General features: G+C 38.8%; 1 long non-coding RNA gene across 1 annotated transcript; it reads right to left on the reverse strand.

Annotated features, from left to right (window-relative positions):
* Window positions 1-5,867: 5,867 nt before the first annotated feature.
* Window positions 5,868-18,486, reverse strand: LOC138107398 (uncharacterized). Its single transcript, XR_011149484.1, has 5 exons — window positions 18,398-18,486; window positions 17,843-18,013; window positions 9,653-9,791; window positions 6,661-6,824; window positions 5,868-6,162 (listed from the first exon to the last, which is right to left on the reverse strand). It is a non-coding gene; the product is annotated as an uncharacterized lncRNA (long non-coding RNA).
* Window positions 18,487-21,459: the final 2,973 nt, after the last annotated feature.

The raw sequence follows: 21,459 nt of genomic DNA on the forward strand, positions 1-21,459 counted from the left end.
GTATATACTCTCTGGTGAGCAGTAGTGTGCTGTGAAATTGCTACATTTAATTGGGTTACAGCTGCTGATCATTTTGTGCAGCTATACTGGGGGTTTACTAACAGATTCTCTCACTTAACACAGTTTCTTTTCTCACACCTTTTCACCCATATACAAAAGAAAAGAAGGTACAAGACTGAGAATATGTGAACCTAGAGAGGCGAGACACTGAAACTCTGTACAAAAAACTGTGCTTCATCCTTCCAGAGGGAGCACACTCTTAGAATTTTATACCTAATGGATTGACGCCAATCTTCACAGTACCAAAATAAACAATTAAAAAATAAAATAATTTAGACATATAAGGCTTGAGGACAGAAAAGATTCCATACAAAGTTTTGATTTTGTCAGAGAACAAAGAACATTTAGCAGACCCTACAATAGGGGAAAAAAAAGCCTTTTGGTTTCTTTCACCAGAGGATTCCTTCTCTTCCATCACTGTGTGTTCTCAACAGGAGTGACATCTAAGAATTGACCCCATTCTCCACTTCTTTCTCTCCTGATAAGAGCTTTTTAAACAGTGGATACCTCTTTGATCTGCTGGCTTCCTGTAGCTATTCACACCATGGTTATTCAGTAGCTCCACCCCTCTGACCAGGTCAATGAACATACTTGAAGCAATATCACATAGTACTGCCTACAGAATATTAAAATATAGTGAGTATTCACCTTCCACAACCTGTCTCTCAGGAAATCTACTGACTACTCAGCCTTCCTCCCCATAAATGAATCATCTATTTTCGTCTGACTGGGAGTAGGTGAGGACGTCCACGTCCCAAGAGTATCAAACTCTAAGAACAAAAGGACACATCCCATGATTTATTTATTAAGGAAAATGCTAAACATTTTCAGCATCCAGCTTAATTATCCCAGAGTTGTACACAAACATTTTTAATCTAGAACAAAATGCCTGGAAATTAAAAGATGAAAGAAACAGAGATAGAAATCTGTGAGATAATATAAAGCTGAGAATGGGAAACAACTGACATTTTCAGGTACCATTAAAACCTTGCCAAAATATCCAAATTGTCACAAAGGCTTCAAACATGGTTACATCAAAAAGTGCTTATAATGTAGGCAGATAAATATTTTTTTCAAGAAAATTCTAAATTAGTATCTGAAGGAAGTAAATTTTGTTGGAAGCTACTATTGATAACTGTGATGAAGCAGATTTTTGAAAAACTGCCTGAAATAAACAAATCCATTTTTTCGGTTCTGCACACAAATATTTCTTTGCCAATACAAATGCATTTTTTATATACAAACATATTGACTAAAAATACAATCTAGACCATGTAAAAGAACTATTGCGTATTATATCTCCCATTTTTTCCCTTTCTCTTTTCCTTTGCCTTGTCTCTCCCTTTCCCTATTTTTTTTAAACAGTCTCATAGGTCTTTATTTGTACTTTTAGACTTCAAAATCTCTTTAGACATCCAGTTGTGTGCTCATGTACAACATTTAGCTCAGTGTTCCTAGCATGTGTATTTCTTCATTTTTCTTTAAAAGTTTTCTTCCAATTTTTGGTCAGTGATTGCCATAGGATATTAGAAGGCAATTCACAAAGTAATAGTGCATTTAAGTTTGGGGAGGGGAGAAATATATGCAGATATGAATTCATTCAAACAAAAAAAAAAATTTAAAAAAAAATTGAATGGACATTTATTTTAGCTTAACTCATTTTTATTTGCAAATGTTACAATAGTACTGCATAAGATAATACTTTTTTTTCTTTTTAATGGCTAAGACATCTTTTGATTCTTTTTGAAACAGTTGCATTTTCCATGGATTAAAATAGGTTGAGAATTGCTGCTTCAGAAAATCCTCACCAGACTGATGGGTACAATGTAAGGTAATTAATGTCTATATTCATTAGATGGTTAGTATGCAAGGGAGAAAGCCTAAATCAGAAAGTCAGTTAATTCACAAGGAAAAAGAAAAGACCTCAGAAAGTGGAGAATTTCCAGACACAAAACAAAACCAAGGCACCAGAAGAATACTTAGAATGGGCCCACACAGGAAGTTTCTGAGCAGAAGACAGAAAGAGATGGGAATTCAGTCATTCCTAGTGGGAGTCAGGAGAGAGTATGAGTTCACTGAGGAACCAGCCAAATTCAAGACAAGTTGTCCTGGTTCAGAGATAAAACTATTTGATTCTGGAGAAAACTCATGTAGAGAAAGGATCCTGATCTACGAAAAGCCTCCAGGAAGACTTGAGGACGAACCTGAGGAATGATCCAGACCGTGAAACTGTTGGCTTATTTTCGGGGGTCCCAAGTAACTGAAGAGCTGGCCAGATAAACAACACGTACACCGATATGATTTGAGCATCGTTCTCCCTTTATTGTTTACCTATGCAAGCTTATATCTACTTTGCAAAGATTCATGCCCAGTCCCTCTAGACGGCCTCTAATCCTTGGGGGAGCCGACCAGTGTATAACTTTGCCAAGGACTCTCAGGGCTGCCTGCTGCCAGGTGTCTTCCAGGCTTGTGTGCAGCCAGGGGCCAGTTCAGGGTTTTTTCCTCAGCAACCCTGGGTTGTCCAGTCTTTCCAGGGGTATCATATGCCCCTGTTCCACAAGGAATCCCTCTACAGCTTCTAGCAGGGAAATGAGGATAGGGATTGCATTTTTTGCTTTAATTTTCTGAGTTTCTTTTATTAAAGCATTAAACTTTTATTCTTTATTTTTCAATTAATACAACGTTTAAAAAACAGAACACAGGTCTGTATGGGTGGCTCTACACTTACAAATTACGCAGTGCTTCGCTAAGGCTGGCAACTGGTAACTTACATTGCTAAATAGCTGAAATGATCCCAGCACATTACTAGTCCCATCCAAGAGAATGCCTGGGCATGGTGTAGGAGCAAGAATGAGCCAAGCACTCCATTATGCAGCTGGGATGGGGCCATCCTGTTTGGAAGGTAGGACAGTTAACAATGTGAATTCCAATCAATTCATTCCAGTTTGCCTCAGTGCCAGTGAATCACACAATTGATTTGCTTGCACAGATATAGACTTTGTGTATACATGTGCTGTGTTTATCATGGAGACCTAAAAAGGCAAATTATAGCAGTCCATAGCAGTCCATTTAGTAGGATTACTGAAACTATATGAGAACTGCAAGAGATATGGTATTTTTTCAGGGCTAAAATATCAGTATCACAACAAGCAAGAGATCCTTGACTGCTGGAATTCTCACTCAAATCAGTTTTACAGAATCAAGAGAGTAGATGAGGTCAGAAGGCCTCTTTGGAGATTGACTACTCTAATCAAGGAGAATCAAGGAGAGCAGGCTGCCCTGGACCACATCGAGTCAATTTTGAATAATTCCAAGGGGAGACACTCTGCAAGTTCTTTGGGCCACCTGAGTCACTGCTCATAAATCCTTATGACAAAAAAGAGATTTTCTAATGTTCAAATTGAATTTCCTTTATTTTAGTTTGTGCCTACGGCTTCTCATCCTGTAACTGGATACCACTGAGAAGTGTCTGGCTCCAGCTCTCTTAGTGTCTCTTCATACATCAGATGCTCCAACTACGTCATCCTATTCATGCACTTCACTGGACTCCCTCCAATATTTCCATGTCTTTGCTGGGGAGCTCAGCAACAGACCCAGAATTCCAGATGTGTTTTGCCGGGGCTGAGGAAAGGGGAAGGATCACCTCCCTCAACCTTCTGGCAAAACATCAAAAGAGGAAAAAATAGTATTTCAGAAGAATTAGCTAGTGATTTCTAGATCCTTCCACAGAATGGTATCAAAGTGGAAAGAAGTATTAACTCAGTTGACAATGTGCTTCTAAATCAACTTTATGGCCTCTTGTGATTTTTTTAAGTCTGAATTTTTCTGCTTTTGCACCAGACTCCTCATTAGATATCCTACATTCTCATTATAAGAAAAGAATATATCTATATCTATATCTATATCTATATCTATATCTATATCTATATATAATTATACATGACAAGGAATAAGGAATAAATTTTTAGTATTGATAAAACTATGCTAGTAAAGAAGGAAAATGGATACTGACAAAGAGCATTTCCAAAGGAGAATTCATGTAGCTTGAAACCACATTCCCACTTTTCCAACACAATAGTCTATACAAATCATGGAAACAAATTATTAATATTTACTACTACATTCCCTGTAACAGTCTCAAGCTACATTAACCTTGATTAGGACTTGCATACTTAAAACATGGTTTAGATTGAATTAAGTGGCATTTAGGCATGGTTTTGGTTCATCTTTTCAGTTACTGTTGACAAAGACACAGCCGGATGTTCAGTATTTTTGAAGGAGAAGTATTTTTAAGCAAGTACATGGATTGCCTCTAGCAGTGTTTGAAGTCATTTAGAAAAAATCTGAGGGCTGAAAATTAGGTGCACTGACAACATCCACTTCCTCTCAACATTTAATTTGGCACATTTCATTAATACTATCAGACTAATGCATTAGCACTGGCACATGGTAACTAATTATCCCTGGATGTCTGTAAGTCTCTGTCTTTACTACGAGGATCCCATGGTAGTTCCTTGCAGCCCTCATAACCTCATAGACCAGATTATAACATCTGCATAGAGGTCACCATGACTATTTTCCATCAGATTTCATCTTTCCTAGACTCAAGTGTGGATAGCAGGGGAATATAGTGTGCTCACAGGTCTTACCTGGTAGGAAATCACAATGCAAACTGAAGATTACTCCAGCCCTTAGAGCTGAGAACTGCAAATACAACTCCACATGTGCAACACAAAGAACAGCAGACCATTAAACCCGTGTGTTCATTTGTCTAAATATTCTTACTTGGCTGTGCTAGAATACCCAGGGTTTCACTGGCAGAGATATAACTCCTACCTAAATCCACCATCAGTACTTTTCCATCACAAACAGATTTCCTGAAGGGACAACAGGGAAGAACATAAGATGTCTAGGACTGCAAACACCACAGAGTGTGTCTCTCCCACGTAGCACTGGAGTGCACTCAGACCAGGGCAATGCTTCAGACACTTTGCTAGATCTCCAGCCGCAAATGAAACAGGGCCAAACACATCATGCATCATTTTAAGTGCTGGCACATCCCTGGAATGAGCTTGATCCATGCCTAGCTGGCAACTCCTTTAGGAAATCCCCAGCCATGGCTTAGTGCCAGAGATCATTGTCAGGAGACAGCCCAGCCAAGACTATGGAGTTCAGCAACAGGAACACCAGCACTGGTCATGCTTTGTGCCCTAGTACCAACACAGAAATCGTAACATCATCCAGTCTTGTTCCAGAACATCCGATATTTACACAAAAGAAAGTTTATATAAAACAGCGCCTCCCACAAGCCACTGTTGATAAAACAGAAGATGGTGGGAAAGGACTGCAAGATACGCACTATTATTTTTTTTTTCTTTGTCCACTGTTTCTGTGGTTTTGTGCAGCATTTAGCCCAAGCTGAACATCACCCTAATTTGGGGATGTTGGAGGCTCCAGTAAAAATCATTCACATAGATCAAGCCACACTTTTTATTTTGTCTTCTAATTTAATTGCCATGTGCTTCAGCTGGCTAAGAGTTTTCAACTTTGAAGACTCTTTTCTTCTGGAAATCAAACTGATAGAGGGGTGACTAAAGGCTCTACAGTACATTATTGTTATTGAATTTTCCTAAGCAACTTTCCCTACTTTTCATGCAAATTAAGACAAAAATTGAGCAACCTGATCTTGTATAAGGTGTCCTTGCCCATGGCAGACAGGTTGAAACTAGATAATCTTTAAGGTCCCTTTGAATCCAAACCATTTTATGATTCTATGAAAAATGAAATTCTATTGGGTGTTACTTTGTGATTAACTGACATCTCCTAGAGTAAAATAAGTTTTTATGTCTGAAGTCTTGCAGAACATAACAGCTATAGTCTTTGGAAATTCAGTTTTAAGTCATACTGAAAGATTTGTGTCTTTCAAGAGAGCATTTTTTCACAGGACTGTTCTACAAATTAGCCGAAGTCCTTCCAGGTAATATCTTTCTTTCTCTCACTTCCCCAGCAACTTTCCTTTTGTTTTGCTCAAAAGTCTTCATGTCATCTGTCCTCAGGAACAACTTCATTATGCAGCAATTGAAACTCCATGTTATAACTCATCTTTGTAAAAAGGAAAATATAGTTCATTTGCATGAGAATGTCATGGAATTTTGCTTAAAGATTAGCAGAGAAAATGACATGGAAATTGCAAGCCCAGCCATTTGGCAACTGACTATCCTGACCAGGCTTGACACCCAGTAGTGATCTGGCTGTAATCTGTGAATATGTTATGTCTTGCACAATGCTCCTTCTGTCTTTGGTAATCATCATTTCTGTATCGTGATCAAGAAACATTGACAAAGCTGGACACCCTTGTTCTAGGCCCATGTGCAAACATCCTAAACTGCTACAGTGATGCAGAACAGAAAATAAAATGTTAGACCAGCGTAAATATTCATTCCAAAGGGATGTATTCCAAAGTGTAATCATTTGTCAAGCTGAGGAGTGGTCTCCAGCTTGCCATTTTCTACAGCAGTACCAGTGTAGAGCTTGCCTTCTGAATGCAATTTGAAAATGCTTTAAACAGATTTCAATGACATGAGAATGACTCTAACTCACCGTATTGTCACTTCCATTGCAGTAGTATCTGGAGGATTCATTCACATACATAGGCACCATAAAAACACCGATCACTTTCTCTTCCACAAGTTTACAGTTAGCAGTGGATAACTGATATGAATTACTAAGCATTCAAAAATCATAGCCACAAGAGGTGGAACTTCCTGTTTGGAAAAAAAAAAAAGAAATCCACCATTTGTTCAAGGCTGTTTAACAAAAATGGACTGGTTTCCAGTCAAGCATGATGAAAAGCCCTAAAATGTTATGCCCATTTTATAAAGATAAGTTTCTTCAGTTACATAAAACTTCTGGTAATAAATGTAACTTCTGTTTCAGACTAATATAAAATTGAATCTGCAAAATAATTCTCTGTATAAGGAGAATTTCCTTGTCAGTTTTTTTCCATTAAATCATTTATAATAGAGATGGGATAAAGTGTAGTCTGATGGAGGGCAACACTTTATTCTCTTTTACTGAAAATAACACTGAAGTACAAAAGCATTATCTTCCATATAATGTTCATTCACTGGAATTGGTTGATACAGATTCATTGATGAAAAACACCTGTAAACCCATGTCACGCCCAGTAAGACGTTGCATACAACGCACCAACAAATTTAACATCGGTTTTTGCAACCTGCATTTCGGTCTAGTTTTGTGCAAGTGTGTCATTAACAAATCTATGGTATCAGTTTCCTGATCTGTGTACCGCTAAACACTTCAGAAGAGCTTTTGCTTTGAAATTTGCAGTTACAAAAACTATCATTTCCAGAACCCATAGGCAAAAACCGTTCCTCTATGGCTTTACAGACTGAACATTTCCTGTTACATTCAAGAAACACTGAGTCCAACAGGGTGTGGTACACAAGTAGGCACACTGTTTTGTTGAAATAATTGTCAAATAAAGCATAAAATGCAAATTGTGCCTTAAGACCTAATGGAACCAGCGCCTTTTATAATAGTAACTACATTTACCAAGAAAACCTCAGAAACTGACTTCCTGGGGTTTTTCCTTTGATGGCTTTTTTGTTTTGTTTTGGTGGAGTTTGGGGTTTGGTGGGTTTTTGTTGCTGTTGTTGGTTTGGTTTGGGGTTTCTTTTGGCAATCCTTCCTTTCCCAATGTATTATAGAGAATGAAAACACTGATTACTGCATAAAAGTATCTGCTAAAAATCTGAGGCCTCAAAAATATAAGCAACCTGTAAATCCTTAAGGACTGTCTCATACTTTCTTCAATACTTTCCTGCTTTTATTTCATTTAACTGAGGCTTGGAACAGAACTTTTTTGGAGTGGAGAACAAGTCAATTAATGTAAACCTATGTAGGACCTCCTATTCTTCTGTGCAGTGTACTAGCTTAACAATAAAATCCATGTGCATTACTTATTCCTTGTGTAAATAGAGTTTTCATAGTCATGCACCCACAGTGCATCAACTCAAATTTCTGCATAAGCACCAAAAAAACCTAGAGTTGCACCATTCAGGGAACCTGTATAACCCACACGCTCACTTTTCCCATTATGCAAATTTACAAATTGTTGAATGAGATACAAATTTTGAGGTCACAGAGATCAAAGAAAGACAAAGCATCAAAGGCATCTAGAAGACAAAAAGTTAGCATCATGGTCCTCAGCTTTGTCTCCAAAAAGGTCAGTAAGATATCAGTTTCCCCAAGCTGTCCATGTGGTGGGCATGTAGGTTGTTGCAGTGGGGCAGATGGCATGGTGCTGCAACCTTCCAGAAGCGCCTCCAGCAAGAGAGCCGCTCGGCAGGCCACTTCACATATACACACTCACGCACACGTGCTAGGAAGTTGTAATCCACAGCAGGGACGACCAGGACCAGGGAAGGGTTCTTTGTATAGTATTCCACAGGCGAGCTTTATTGAAGGCTCACAAGTGAAAGGCTCCAGGGAAGAAGAATAGGGGAAAACGGCGGGTCCAGGGGTTTTATACGGGACTGGGTAAGGGCAGAGAGAGCATCAGGAGCCAATGGATAGAGGACACAGGGGCAGAGCCTAGCAGGGCTAGGATACAGGGACCAATGAGGAAACATGGGAGGAGTGGTGAGAGACCAAGGGCCAATGGGAGAGCGGGGAAGGGAGAACTTTCCAGAGGGGAGACATATAAGGTAAAAGGGAGCAGGGAAGCCAACGGGCCAACCAGAAAAACAGAACTAGGGTATATTTGCATAATTAACATAAACAACGCAAAGCCTCTTGGGAGAGTTGTCCTAACCTGAAAGAGCCCTAAAGCTCATCCTTCCAGGGGGCTGTTGCAATTCCTTTGTCAATAGGGCCATCGGCTTCCCCAGTAGCTGGTTAAAATCTATTTCTCCTTTATTGACTAATGGGACTACTTAGGCAATTGCTACGGAGGTACTGTCAATGTTTTAGCTGCAGATTAGGTTCAGCGGTCCAGCCCAGAGCTATTTCCTCGTTATCACTGTTCCCTTAACCTTTGGATTTTCAACATTAATTTTTACGGCATTTCATTGCAGTATTTCATTAATGTATTTTCCGCACGCTTTCACTGTAATCTTCTGAAGTAATAATATTTTTATAATAATATGAAAACAAAGAGAAGCAAGATGTAATGCTAGTGCAAATCAACAAACAGTATTCCACTGCACCCTCAAAGGATCTGATGTCTCCTTGTTCTAAGGCATGCTTTCAGTGGAATGGGTAGATTGAAAATGGAAAATAAACAGATCAAGGTAGATCATCACAGGAAAAGTAAATAATTAGAAGTAACTAAAAAAAGGAAGACATAAGTCACCCTCCTTACAAAGTTGGTGGAGAAAGAGAAGGGACAAAGAACCACAAGAGGGATTTTTTTACCCAGACAAATTTATAATTCTCTGTGCAGAACTATGTAAGTGTCTACAGGACATAATATAGGTCTAAATACTCTTGTTTCCTTTGCTAAATAGTCATTATTCAAATAAAAGGTTTTAGAACCCTTTAAAACAAAGATCATCATACTTCTACTAACCTTTTGCTCCTCAGCGTCTTCATGTGGGAAACACTGTAAAATTTTTCTCTGGATAGATGATGTTCCTGAAAAGCACCTCTGGACTTCTCCACACAGTGAAGATGCGATTCTTCAGCAGTCTTTCAGCAGTCAAACATGCCTGGAGCAGAGGAGTGAGAAACAGCATTTGATTGAACACTACCCAAAGAGAGAAGGCTAAAGGTCAAAGTGGACTTTTTCTTGGGGACACACCCATTTTTTTCTTTGAGGAAATCGTTCCCATATTAGTATGATTTGCAGTGCCAACCATGCTGCTATAGCTACTACTAAGATAAATCATTATGAAAGGTCTCCAGCCCTAATATATCTCATATTTTAACATTAACTGTGACAGTCACTCAGTGACTAGCTTTATATTCCAGGTGCACTTCTGTCTGTAGCAAGAAAGCTGAAATTCAGTTTGTAATAAATATAACCCACTATAATAGGTTGATTTTGAAATTTTCACTTTAGATGTAATTTATAAGGATTAGATGCTGTACATCATGGTTCATAGAAACAATATAGAAAAGGCAATTATTAGAACTAATTAAAAATTCACACATCTGGGACTATGGAAAAACACTTCAAAATAACTATTTATCTACCCAAATTGATACCAGACACAGTGAGAATACAGGAAAGACAGATGGATGCTATGTTTCAGGGAACATGTACACTGCTAGTGGGTGAAATTATTTTGCTCGTATCTCCATTTATAGCTGAAAATAACCAGCCCTCAGGTTCCAATAGAGAATGACACAAAATGCAACTTGTGCAAATGTAACATGTTGGTGCAATTGAGAAGACCTCACATATGTTGAACTGACTACAACATGGCATAAGCCACTCGGGGCATTTGGTTAATGCACTTAATTTAGCACAGGAATTGCTGTATGAGAGCAAACAAATTGCCAAGCTATTTCTTATTCTGTGCTTAAGACTAGTTATTTTCCTTTCTTTTAATGTGTCCTATTTATTTTTTTTTTCTTCTTTGCTCTCTTATTTCATCTTTATTTTAAGGACGTTTTCTGTGACTCTAGTAAAAAAGTAGGCTCTGTGCTACACTTAGATATAGGAAAGCTCTCTTCTCTGACTACAGTTTCTTAGGCTCATGAAATTGACTGTATTGTAGTTTGAGGAATCCAGCAGCTTTCCCGCCTAATTTGTTTCTGACATAACTTGTTCATTTGTTAGAATTAAATCAGCAGATCGGATTTCCTACCACATTAGTCAAGCCAAAAGAAATGCTCTGAAGTAAAACAATTTGTTTCATTAATATTTATCCCATAAAAACATTTGTCTAACAGTTGAAAGTACTGAGTAGTTCTGCAAGTGCTTCATAAGAAGGATTAATACATCAAGTCACCTATTTGAGGTCTCTGGCTGCTTTGTATATTATCACTAGGAAAAACTATGAAAGTAAGCCATGATATATTATGGGTTTAACCAAGATGGAAAAACAGGAAGTTCCTACTCTAGAGCTGACAACCAAGGAAAAATAATACTAATATCTGAATTTAAATAACAGAAAATAAGGGGATAAAAAGAATTAGCATAGTAAGCGAATCCTGTGTATACTTAATAGGTTTCATGTATCTATGATGTCTGCACAGGAACTATCTGCTTACTTCTCTTTACCATCAGTATAGAGAGATGCATGTGCACTTTAGGATGAGATAAATCCGTGATTCCCATCTGACTTGACTACTGAGTGTGTTGGGACTAGCTCAAATGCAGCTTTATGTGAGAAACACTCACATTTGAACAGGTGTATCCCACTTAAGATGCCAAATTATTCCTATATTTTCTGTAGGTTTCTCAGCAGAGGAAGGTGATTTCTTTTTAAAGAGAAGTTTTGGAGGAGGACAAGGAAATTGTACCGATGATGATTATGATTTTTTTGCTCCATGTACAAAGAAGTCTTCAGGAAAAAAAGCACACAAAAAAATTCAAACAAGGACAATACAAAGATCAACATCAACTGCTAAGGCCAGAAATCAACTTTTCTCCAGCAAATATGAATCAACAGGGAGAATCTGGGAAGGGCTTTAAAGATCAAGATAGTTATTTAAAAGAAAAAGGGAAAACACTTAATTGATATCATTTCCTTGGCACAGTTAAATTCAAATCAAGAATCTATGTGCCTTTGCAACAGAAGAGAGAGGATAGAAACAAAAGAGCAAAACTCTATCTCTGAAGTAAAGATATTATCAATTGAGATTAAAGATGTTGCAATTAATTAGGAATAAGGATGTAAGGGAAAGTGCTTGTAAAAGGTTTTCACAGTGAGGAACAATGAGAGAGAATACCGCTTACATACCTTCCAAATGTTTCAGGAAAGCATCCACAAGACCTAGACATACTGATGCCTTTTTCTGGTCTTAAAATCAAGAGTCAAACACGGTTAGAAGGGAAAAAAGGGATTTTACCTTGGTATTTATTTTAAGGATCCTTAGGTGCACCACGTCCAGGTCGAAAGCACCAAAATGCACCCCACAATGAACACCCCCAAAAGATCAAGTATAACATTATAGGTCTTACTAGTTAGCATATCTATCAAAGATTCCCCAGTGAGAGGCTCAAGTGAGCCCCCATCCCCAAGGAACCTTCCCCTGGACAGTTCTATCTTAGTTTACAGAATGTGGTCTGGAGAGGACCTGGGGGTCTGGGGCACACTGATCCCTACCTACAAAGCTTCTAAGATGTTTAGTCTCCTAGCTGAAGAAACAAGTCCAAGAATGTAGGCAAAAAAAACACTAAGAATACAGAAATTATAAAAAGGTATAACAGGAGTATAAAAGAAAAGGCAAAAAATCATCATGGAAACAATACCCAGAAGGGCAGAACATGGAGAGAGGACCAAGTGAAAAACAACACTGAATTATATCAGTGACAAACAGGATGATGTCACAGTGATGAAGAAAAGCAGTATTGTGGACAATTAAGGAGTTAGAACTCATTTTTTACTCAAACTGACCTTTAAAAAGATTTAGTGTAATAGTTGAGTATTTTCTGTTTGTAGAACAGGAGAGGAATCTGAAGGAGAGCTCTGTCTGTGAGTCATCTGCAAAGAAACAGTAGTTGATTTTGCACGTTATTCAGAGGTACAATATAGAAGGAAAGAAGAATGAGAGGGAAAAAGAGTCTTATTAATAGATAATCAGTGATAAAAAACTATAAAAGAAAACACTCAAGGGATTATCAGAATTGGAAGAGGGAAAACCAACATATGTAGACACCTCAAAAGCCATTGGTAATGGGATTTTAAGAAGAGCATACTTGGTTAGATCAATGACATCTGATGAAAATTGATACTACAGGGTACTGAATATGAGATTTGGCTAACAAGAGGGCATTTGAAATTTTACAAGAGTAATTTCAACTGAATGAGATGAGTCCATTCTGGGCTTAGGGAACAAAAATGGAGTGACAGGACACAGCATACACTGGAGCGAAATACAAAGTGGTGCAGTAACTGGAAAAGGAAATGGGGACACAAGTGATTTTTTTTTATTAGAAGATATTAGCACCAGGTTCACAAGAAGAATAAGAGACGAACCATCCCTACCTTTGTTTCTTCAATAGAAGAGAGAAATTTTTATCCCTCTATTCCTCTCTGGTCACTTGCTACCAAATTTCTTTAGTAATAATAATCCCCATTTTGTTAGCCACGCTACTTTATTACAATAACAACATAGCAAAGGGACATCCCAGTACTTCGCTGTCAACTTTCAGCCTGTTATGGGTCAGCAAGCATAGTCCCGGGAGTGATGTTCTTGCACAGGGGTGCTTACAGCTTCCTCTGTGACCTGACAGAACCTATCAGCTGGCCAGTTTGAATATGGACAATTCTTTAAGCCACTTAAAGTTGTGACCGCCTCTGTGATCCACACTTAAGAACAGACACCCCCCCGCCCCCCCCCCAGCTCCCTCATTTCCGGTGCTGGGACAGGTGGCTGCAGGCCCCGTGTGGGGGCTGGTGGGCCCGCCCCAGGCCCTGCTCAGGCCAGGCCGGGCCGGGCCACGGCCATCCTGGAGCCAAGGGGCCCTGTTCCAGCCACAGAACCCCCTCACAGCCCTGCTGTGGGCAGTCGGAGCGGCTCGGCTCCCTCTCTCCAGTGCAGCCAAGATTCAGCTGAAGCTGCACTGCTGTCTGGCAAAGATCATGTGACCAACAGCGATAAGGACATTCCAGCTGCAAGGCCGAGGTGAGATTAACCCTTTCAGTGCTGTGAAGAGCTGAAAACCTGAGGGAGAAGAAAGAGGAGATGCTTAAAGCTGAAATTCTGTTGTAAAGCTATGATGTATCAGAGTACCTGTTGTAATTTCATGAACGCATGGGGGGTGGAGCGTTCAACTTGTATTTGTGAGCAAAAGCACCTGCGCTGAGATAGGCAGATGCTGAAGCAGCTGTAATTTAATGAGAAGTTTGAACACAGAGTGATGGAAGCGATGAGGACTTTTGCTCCAAATGGAAAAGGAGAAAACCTCAGTTCCTAGAGATTCTCCTAGAGATGAAGATGAGGAGGACCCTTTGCTCCCAGGGAAGGAGAAGGGCCTCTGTTCTTAGAGATGAAATGCTCTCAGAGATGGGTGAAGAGAACTTTTGTTTCTGAACGGCTCAACCTTAAAATTGTACCCCAGTAATTCAAGATCGGACCCTCGAAAGCAGTTGTGGGAAAAGCTGCAAGTCGGGGGAAGGGACTCACATGTGAGCAGAGAACCAACCTGGGTGACTGTCTCGTTGTGACAATGTGTTCATAGCATGGGCAAGAGAGACTCCTCTTCCTAAATGGACTGAACAAGGTTATTATGGAAGTGATAAACAGACTGAACATCTCAAGGGTTGTCTTTTTACAGTGTCAGTGGGAGAAGGGAGAAAGGTGGGGGGAGGAGAAGTGTTCTGAAGGTGTGGTACGATTTTTTTTTTTTTCTTTTAGGTCTGTTAATAAACTTCTTTATATTCTTTCAAGTTTGGTGCCTGCTTTGCGTTTCTCCTAATTCTTATCTCACAGAAGGTAAACAGTAATGAGTATTTTGGACCAAACCACTACAAGCCCCTTCCTCCCAAAGGAAGTGCAGGGCAGAAAGGTACTTTTGCACACAGATTGCCAGCTAGTACTCACTGATAGTTAAATATGTCCCTCTTTGGGTGGTTATATGAATATAACCTGTCCCTGTCCTCCTTTGAGCCAGCAGTGTCTATCCCGGTCAGCAAGCTTCTGGCTCTCTAGCCACAGATGGTCTCTCTGGTAGCATAGCTACTGACTCTGATTTTTATTGATCAGCAGCAAACAGACCTCGCTGTGCACACAAGCTCGACAGCTGCTATTTCTTGAGCAGTTCATAATTCATGCTTTCTAACTTACTTTACCTATACCACGCTAACAGATCTGCACTTAGCTTTTGTTGAAAGCAGAAGAGAGGGCAACAATACTGATGGCACTGGAAATGATGGCAGGCAGACTTACATTATGTGAGTGGGAAGGTGGCAGAGTCATGCTGAGGTAAGACCAGGAGAGGGTCAAAGCCAATGAATGTTGAAATAGCCCCTTGCACATGATCAGAGGCCAAAAAGGGAACAACACTTGAAGACTGAGTTGTGTGAACAGCCCTTTGACAAGCGGGAGTGTTGTACCAAAGCTGGGGGTTGAATGAAGAGCTGAAACAAGCACCTAATATTTAAGGCCTTAGGTGGGTCGTGAGCATGAAAGCTAATGCAGAGAAAAAGACTATGAAAGAAGGAAGAACAAAATTAAGTTGGCATGTAAATGGGTATAATGAGGTACAGAGCAAAAGGTATCATCATGTTACAGGAGTGGAAACTAGAGTCAAACACAGTGAAGAGTGTAAGGGAGGGAACTTGGTGATATAAACCATGAAAGTGCATATCGTTCAGCACTGTGTTTGAGCTCTGGGGTTTGTGTCCTACCATATTAAAACACAGTATTTTGTATGATGGTACTTTATGCTATTTGCATGATCTCTGTTCCCCTTCCAGAATAGCAAGAAATAACATAACTTACTTTTTTCTGCCCTTCCACCATACACCAGCATGACTGTGAGTCCACTCCCTCTTTTTTGTTAGACTCTTTCTGGGTCTTTTTTTTATTTTAAATAAAGATTATAGGTTTGTTACATTTTTCTGTCCCTGTATTTGTTTCCAATTTGTTTTGTCATTCTCTGGCTAGTGTTAACCTTCAGCACTCTTAAGAGTGTCTGTTCTATCAAATTAAGTCTGAATCTGCCCTAATTCAAGAGTGGTTGAAAATTATTATCATTCTGATGGCTGCTCGGTGTCCTTTTTGAAATGAACTGTGATCATAGTCCAACTCCTGGTGGATGGTCCACATCTCCCAAGCACTGTTACAGCTGGCATTAATTGGCACCCTTGTTCTCAGTCTTAGTAGGCAGGTTAAGTACCAGATTGTGTAATGAATTATTTTCTCACTCCTGGGTGTGATCTACCTGTGTCCAAGTTGAAGCAGAACACAGAAGCAGCAAAGGAAAGCCCAAGTAATTGCTGCTTTTGTTGTGCCATCTATGTGACTCAGGCCGACAGGGCTTTTCACATTTTGCAATTTTGGAGTCAAATGTGAAACAAAGTCACTTATGAGATGCCCTTGAAAAACTATTTCTAGGCCATTTTCATAATTCTGCAGTGAATGACAGCAATATGAATGCTAGCACAGTAACAGGTTGGCAGAAACATTTTATTACCTTAATTGTGGATGAGAAGTAATTCTCCAAAAAAGAGGGAACTTGTCATCCCACGCTTCAGTGGGATTCTCAGACATATTCTGTTAGAAGCCGAGTGCTATGAATGTCAGATGGTGGGTCCCCCAGGCTCCCTGGCAACCTGCATGCGACTAAGAAAGAGGCAACAGCTTGCTTCAAGTATCCTTCCTAGAGATGACATAGTTAGATAAACCCAACAGGGAGTATAGCACGTGGAGGGAGCAGTCTGGTAAGAGGAAACCATTCCCTGTGGGACTGGCTCCATATTGCCACATGAAATGTTCAAAACACTACTAGCCAGGAAAGTTGAATTTATTGCTTAATGAGCAGAGGACCCGGAAAAGATCATTGACAACTGCAGTGTAAACACAGCCACTTAATAGGGTGTTACTGAATGCCAAGAGGAAATTAAAAAAATCTGTCCTACGAGCAGCACTTTCTACCATATAGAATATGATTGGAATAAATACAGAACACAGAAAGCAGCTGTAGAGAACAGATGAGATACTGGATATGGTGGAAAGAAGAGAAGAACTTATATCCAGAGGGCACTTTTTAGACTGCCTTGAGTATAAGAGTTGTGTAAAAGAAAAGATGAAGGAAGACAAGTTTGCCTAACAGCAGCAGAGTGACAGAAGTAACGCAAAATGACACTGTGACATTATTAAGAAGCTCAGAAACACACTCAACCTCCATCACAATGTCATCAGGACAGATGGCAACAATTGGCAAAGACAAGGCACAGCATGTTTGGAAAGCAATAAGAGCCTATAGAAGAAAAAATTAATATGAGCAGCTATGGAAAACAAGAGAATACTACAGATTTTTCTAGAGGTAAAACAACAATTTACCATCCACCCTATGCGTATTTGTCACACCTGCCTAATGCATATGACATAATTTCCCAATTTGTCAAAGATCTGCAAAAAACCACAGAACTCATTACTACCATTTATTGTTCTCTTTAATACCTGTGAGACCTATTGTGAAGGACTGCATCATGCTAGGTACTTATCTAAATATGAATTTAAAAAAAATCTCTGCTAAATGAGCTTACAATCAAAACTCAGCATAAAACAAATCATTTGGGTGCAGATACAAAGAGGTGCAGATGGAAAGAGGTATAATGAAAAAGGCTGATCTAGGAATGTCAGCAAAAGTCAGAGAGAAATGACAAAAAGAGAGAAGTAAACCTATGGAGAGTGTGGCAGTATGGGATCATAAAGGTCTCACTTTTAAAATTAATTTACAAAAAGACAGGACAGCAACAGTATATATGGAGGACATGAATGTAAGAAATAATAAAACTCAGATAGGAAGTAGAAACTCTAGGAAAAAAATGTCAAATGTACAATTATACCTGTGGTATCTAATAGTGCAATATCTGAGACCAGGAAAGCATTAAATAAACAAATTTTTGAGAAAACAGACCAGTTCAGCCAGAGTGGTGTATGCCAAGCAAGACACATGAATCTTCCTGCACCAGGGTCATCTGTCATGAAGTTCCCTCAGTATCACTGGGCAGTATCACGAAAATTTGAGCCTCCGTATGTTGAACTCCCACTGGAGGAGAAAGTTAAACTCCTCTGGTTCCTTGAGCTCCTGGAAAAAACGTTCAAAAAATCCTCACACAGTAGGGCAGTGGGTGCAATAGCATTGAAGAAAAAAATACTTTACTAGACAATAGTTAGAATTACATGGGCTTTGGCAAGACACCTTTTTCTGAGAAGTGCTATCCACATTTTCGTCGTAGTAGAATTTCTAATATGTATTTCTGCCTCTTGATTTTTGCACAAAGACACATTTTGAACATGAGTTAAGGGAAATTTACAGAAAGGTAGAGAGCAGCAATACATAAAAAAGGAATGTGAGAAGCCGTATGTGGCACCAGGCCCTGCTGTTCAATTCCATGTGTGTTGGGTATTTGTTTGACCCTTCCCAGCTGTTGTGTACTTCCTGATCCCCCGGATAATATGAGCCCCTTGCCTGATCAGCTTCCAGATGCTATACTGTTCCCAGTTCCTCCTGATCATAAGTCTCAACACCAACTCAGTTCCAGCTGCCGTAACTCTCATCCTTCCTCACCGAAGAGCTCCCTACCCAACAGTTCCCCCAAATGTTATAACCTGCCTGACCCTCCCCAGCTGTTGCAATCCTCCTGATCCCACACTGTAAAACCTCTTTGATTTGTCTCCTTCCCAGCTGCTCTGCCCATTACCACTGAAGGCTGTGGTCCAGATCCTATCTCCTTGAAGTGTCCTACAAGTGCAAAAATTTACTATTATAGCTCACAGAATCTTTACAGGATATAACTTTTCAGCCAGATTTCAGAAAAAATTTCCTGCTGCAGTAGATTTACAGTGATAAAAACCTGACTTCATGTAGATTTATCAGCATCTAGATTATATGATTACATGCTATAATATATACTATTTTGAATAACACAATATCAATATTATATTAATTTTATATTATATAGCCAATATAAAATGTTGTTATTAGATGATTATATAGATTACACACATAAATAAATGAAATTTAATAATGAGCACAGTATAATGCAATCAATATCCCTAGAATTTACTTTTACATATGGCAAGTGAAAGGAAACTGCACAGAAAACTAAAGCTCCCTTTACTTAAGATCTGACCACCAAACATAGGTCTCAGACATCTTTGTTCCATTCTAGCAGCATATTCAGAATTTTCTTAACTTGTTTCAACTTCACATTGTAAAACTGATGCGAAGGAACACCAGCATAAAGAGGATTCAGAGGTTCTCAGAACTTAACATTGGGATACAGAATTTTTTTTGTATATGGATTGTTACAAGTCAAGAAAAAGATAACTGATTTTTAAAAAAAACCTATCAAATATATTAAGGAAATAAGCTCATCATTTCCATGATTTTGGCATCTCTTGATTATACATTAAAAGGATCTCAAGTCACAGTTTGATACTACTTCGCTGGAATAGTTTTCTCCAGAACTACTAAAAATTTCTCTGTGTATCAATTGTTACAGTCTTCTTCTAAAAGATTCAGTTATTTTTTTAGAAGGAGAGGGGAAAAAGCGGAACAAGACAAAATGTGTAACTCAGATCACCACTCATCTCGCTCAAATAATCTATATTGAGTATATGAACAAAGAATCTGTGCTTCAATATCTGTCCAAGTCAGCCATACCCAAGGTAAGTAGCAGCCAGCATAATAATGTCTTCAGTTTTTCAGTATTGGGGCTATTCCACCTCTACCCACAATTTCCCTGTTGTCCCACATACACTGTCAAAGGTGCTTTTATTATTCTGTTACCTGTCTTACCATGTTTCCTCTTATTCCACATCCATCTTATGATCCTTAACCATATGTTGGTTAAGTAAACACTAGTACCAGCTATGGTACTCCCAGCTGGGTATGTGGTGATTCACTGCAGTGTATGAGCCACAACAGTAACTACAGGTATCAGGAATACCAGTTTAGATAAAAGAATGATGAATCAGTCCATAGTCTTACAAGAATGTCTGTGCCATCCTCTAGATTTTATAGAGATCATAGATATAGCTAGGTGGAGTCAACTGAGAAACTGATGCCTGAAATAATCATCACTTTAAGTAGTTCTAGACATGGGTAACTCACAGATCTGAAAAACTGATTTTCTATGATACAAGGGAAATACAGCAAGGTAACCTTTCAATATTTGGAAGATTCTTGATTTTTTTTGGTATTTAAAAGCACTGATTTGCTAATGCACAGCAGTCCCTATAAGTGGTAAAAGATAATTTATGTCTTCTTTTAAATAAGACAATGTAATCCAAACCCCATGCTTTTATGCCCCTCTGTACATCCTGGGAATAAATAAGAATAAGCTTATCTCAGAATTGCTAAAAATCACTGTATCTCCTAATTTCACACATTTACAAAACTGGGTCATTCATCTCATGACAGACATTTCTGAAATGCTTCCATTTCTGTACAGTCATCAGTATGACAAAGGCAAAAAAAGCAAAACAGGAAAGTAGAAAACAAAAATGACAGAAAAATGTTTTAAGCCAGACAGACCTAGGTTTTCTTCAAAACTGACAAATTAATTTGTTGTCCTGTAATTCTGAATTTGTAGCAAAGTACAAAATAACTTTAGCAAGGTTTTTTGGTTTTGCATTTTTATTCACTAACAAGCTATTCTAATACAAACTATATTAATGATATAACAGAGTGAACAAGCTAATAAAGACAGCAATGCCTCAGCATCCATTTAGAGAGGCAACTATAGGGAAATGTGAAAAACAGGTAACATTTCTTTTTCAGGGAAAGAGACTTTCAGATACTTTTCCTCTATGCCAAATTCAAATGGAATGCTTTCTACCTTATTCCCTAATAAGGACAAGGCTTAGTCATTAAATGGTTTCTTTTAGTTAGTAACCAGAGTAGCTTTTCAGCATTTTCATTGTATAAGGACACAATTTCTAGTACAAGTTCTCAGAAGGAAACGTCTGACAAGGACAATGAAGAGCAGGCAAAAGGTGAGGGTGGATATACAAAGATGCTTCAGGTGCTCCTCATAGCTGGTAGGTTGAATGTCTGCCTCAGACTTGACAGCTTCTATTAGCAGCAGTCCTGTGGACAGCATTTTTGTATGTATGGGAGTCTGAGGACAAGTGCAGTTCACAAATTTGGAACAAATGCAGAAAAATTAATATTTGCACAGGAGTCAAAAAAACACCCATTCCCCTTTGTGTGCGTAAGAGAGAAAAAAAGATATCTCTAGTAAATCATATCTCTATGCTTCAGTTTCCCATTCAAAAAAGAAATGGGTAATTTTCTTCCTATCACAGCATGTATGATTCCTGATGCACAAGTATTTGTCATCACCTTTCTTAATGCATTTTTTCTGCAGAAAATTGAAAATAATTGCTCATTTCATTAATAGAATGTGTTTTGCAGCATCAGGTGCTCCATCAATTTTAATCTCAGTTCCTACATTTGAGTTAGTGCTGAATCCTTCCTTTCTAGATAAGTGCAACATTTTATTTCTGTCTTTTTCTATCCCATAT

This window comes from Aphelocoma coerulescens, chromosome 3 (assembly GCF_041296385.1).
Source record: "Aphelocoma coerulescens isolate FSJ_1873_10779 chromosome 3, UR_Acoe_1.0, whole genome shotgun sequence".
In the NCBI taxonomy this organism is placed as follows: domain Eukaryota; kingdom Metazoa; phylum Chordata; class Aves; order Passeriformes; family Corvidae; genus Aphelocoma; species Aphelocoma coerulescens.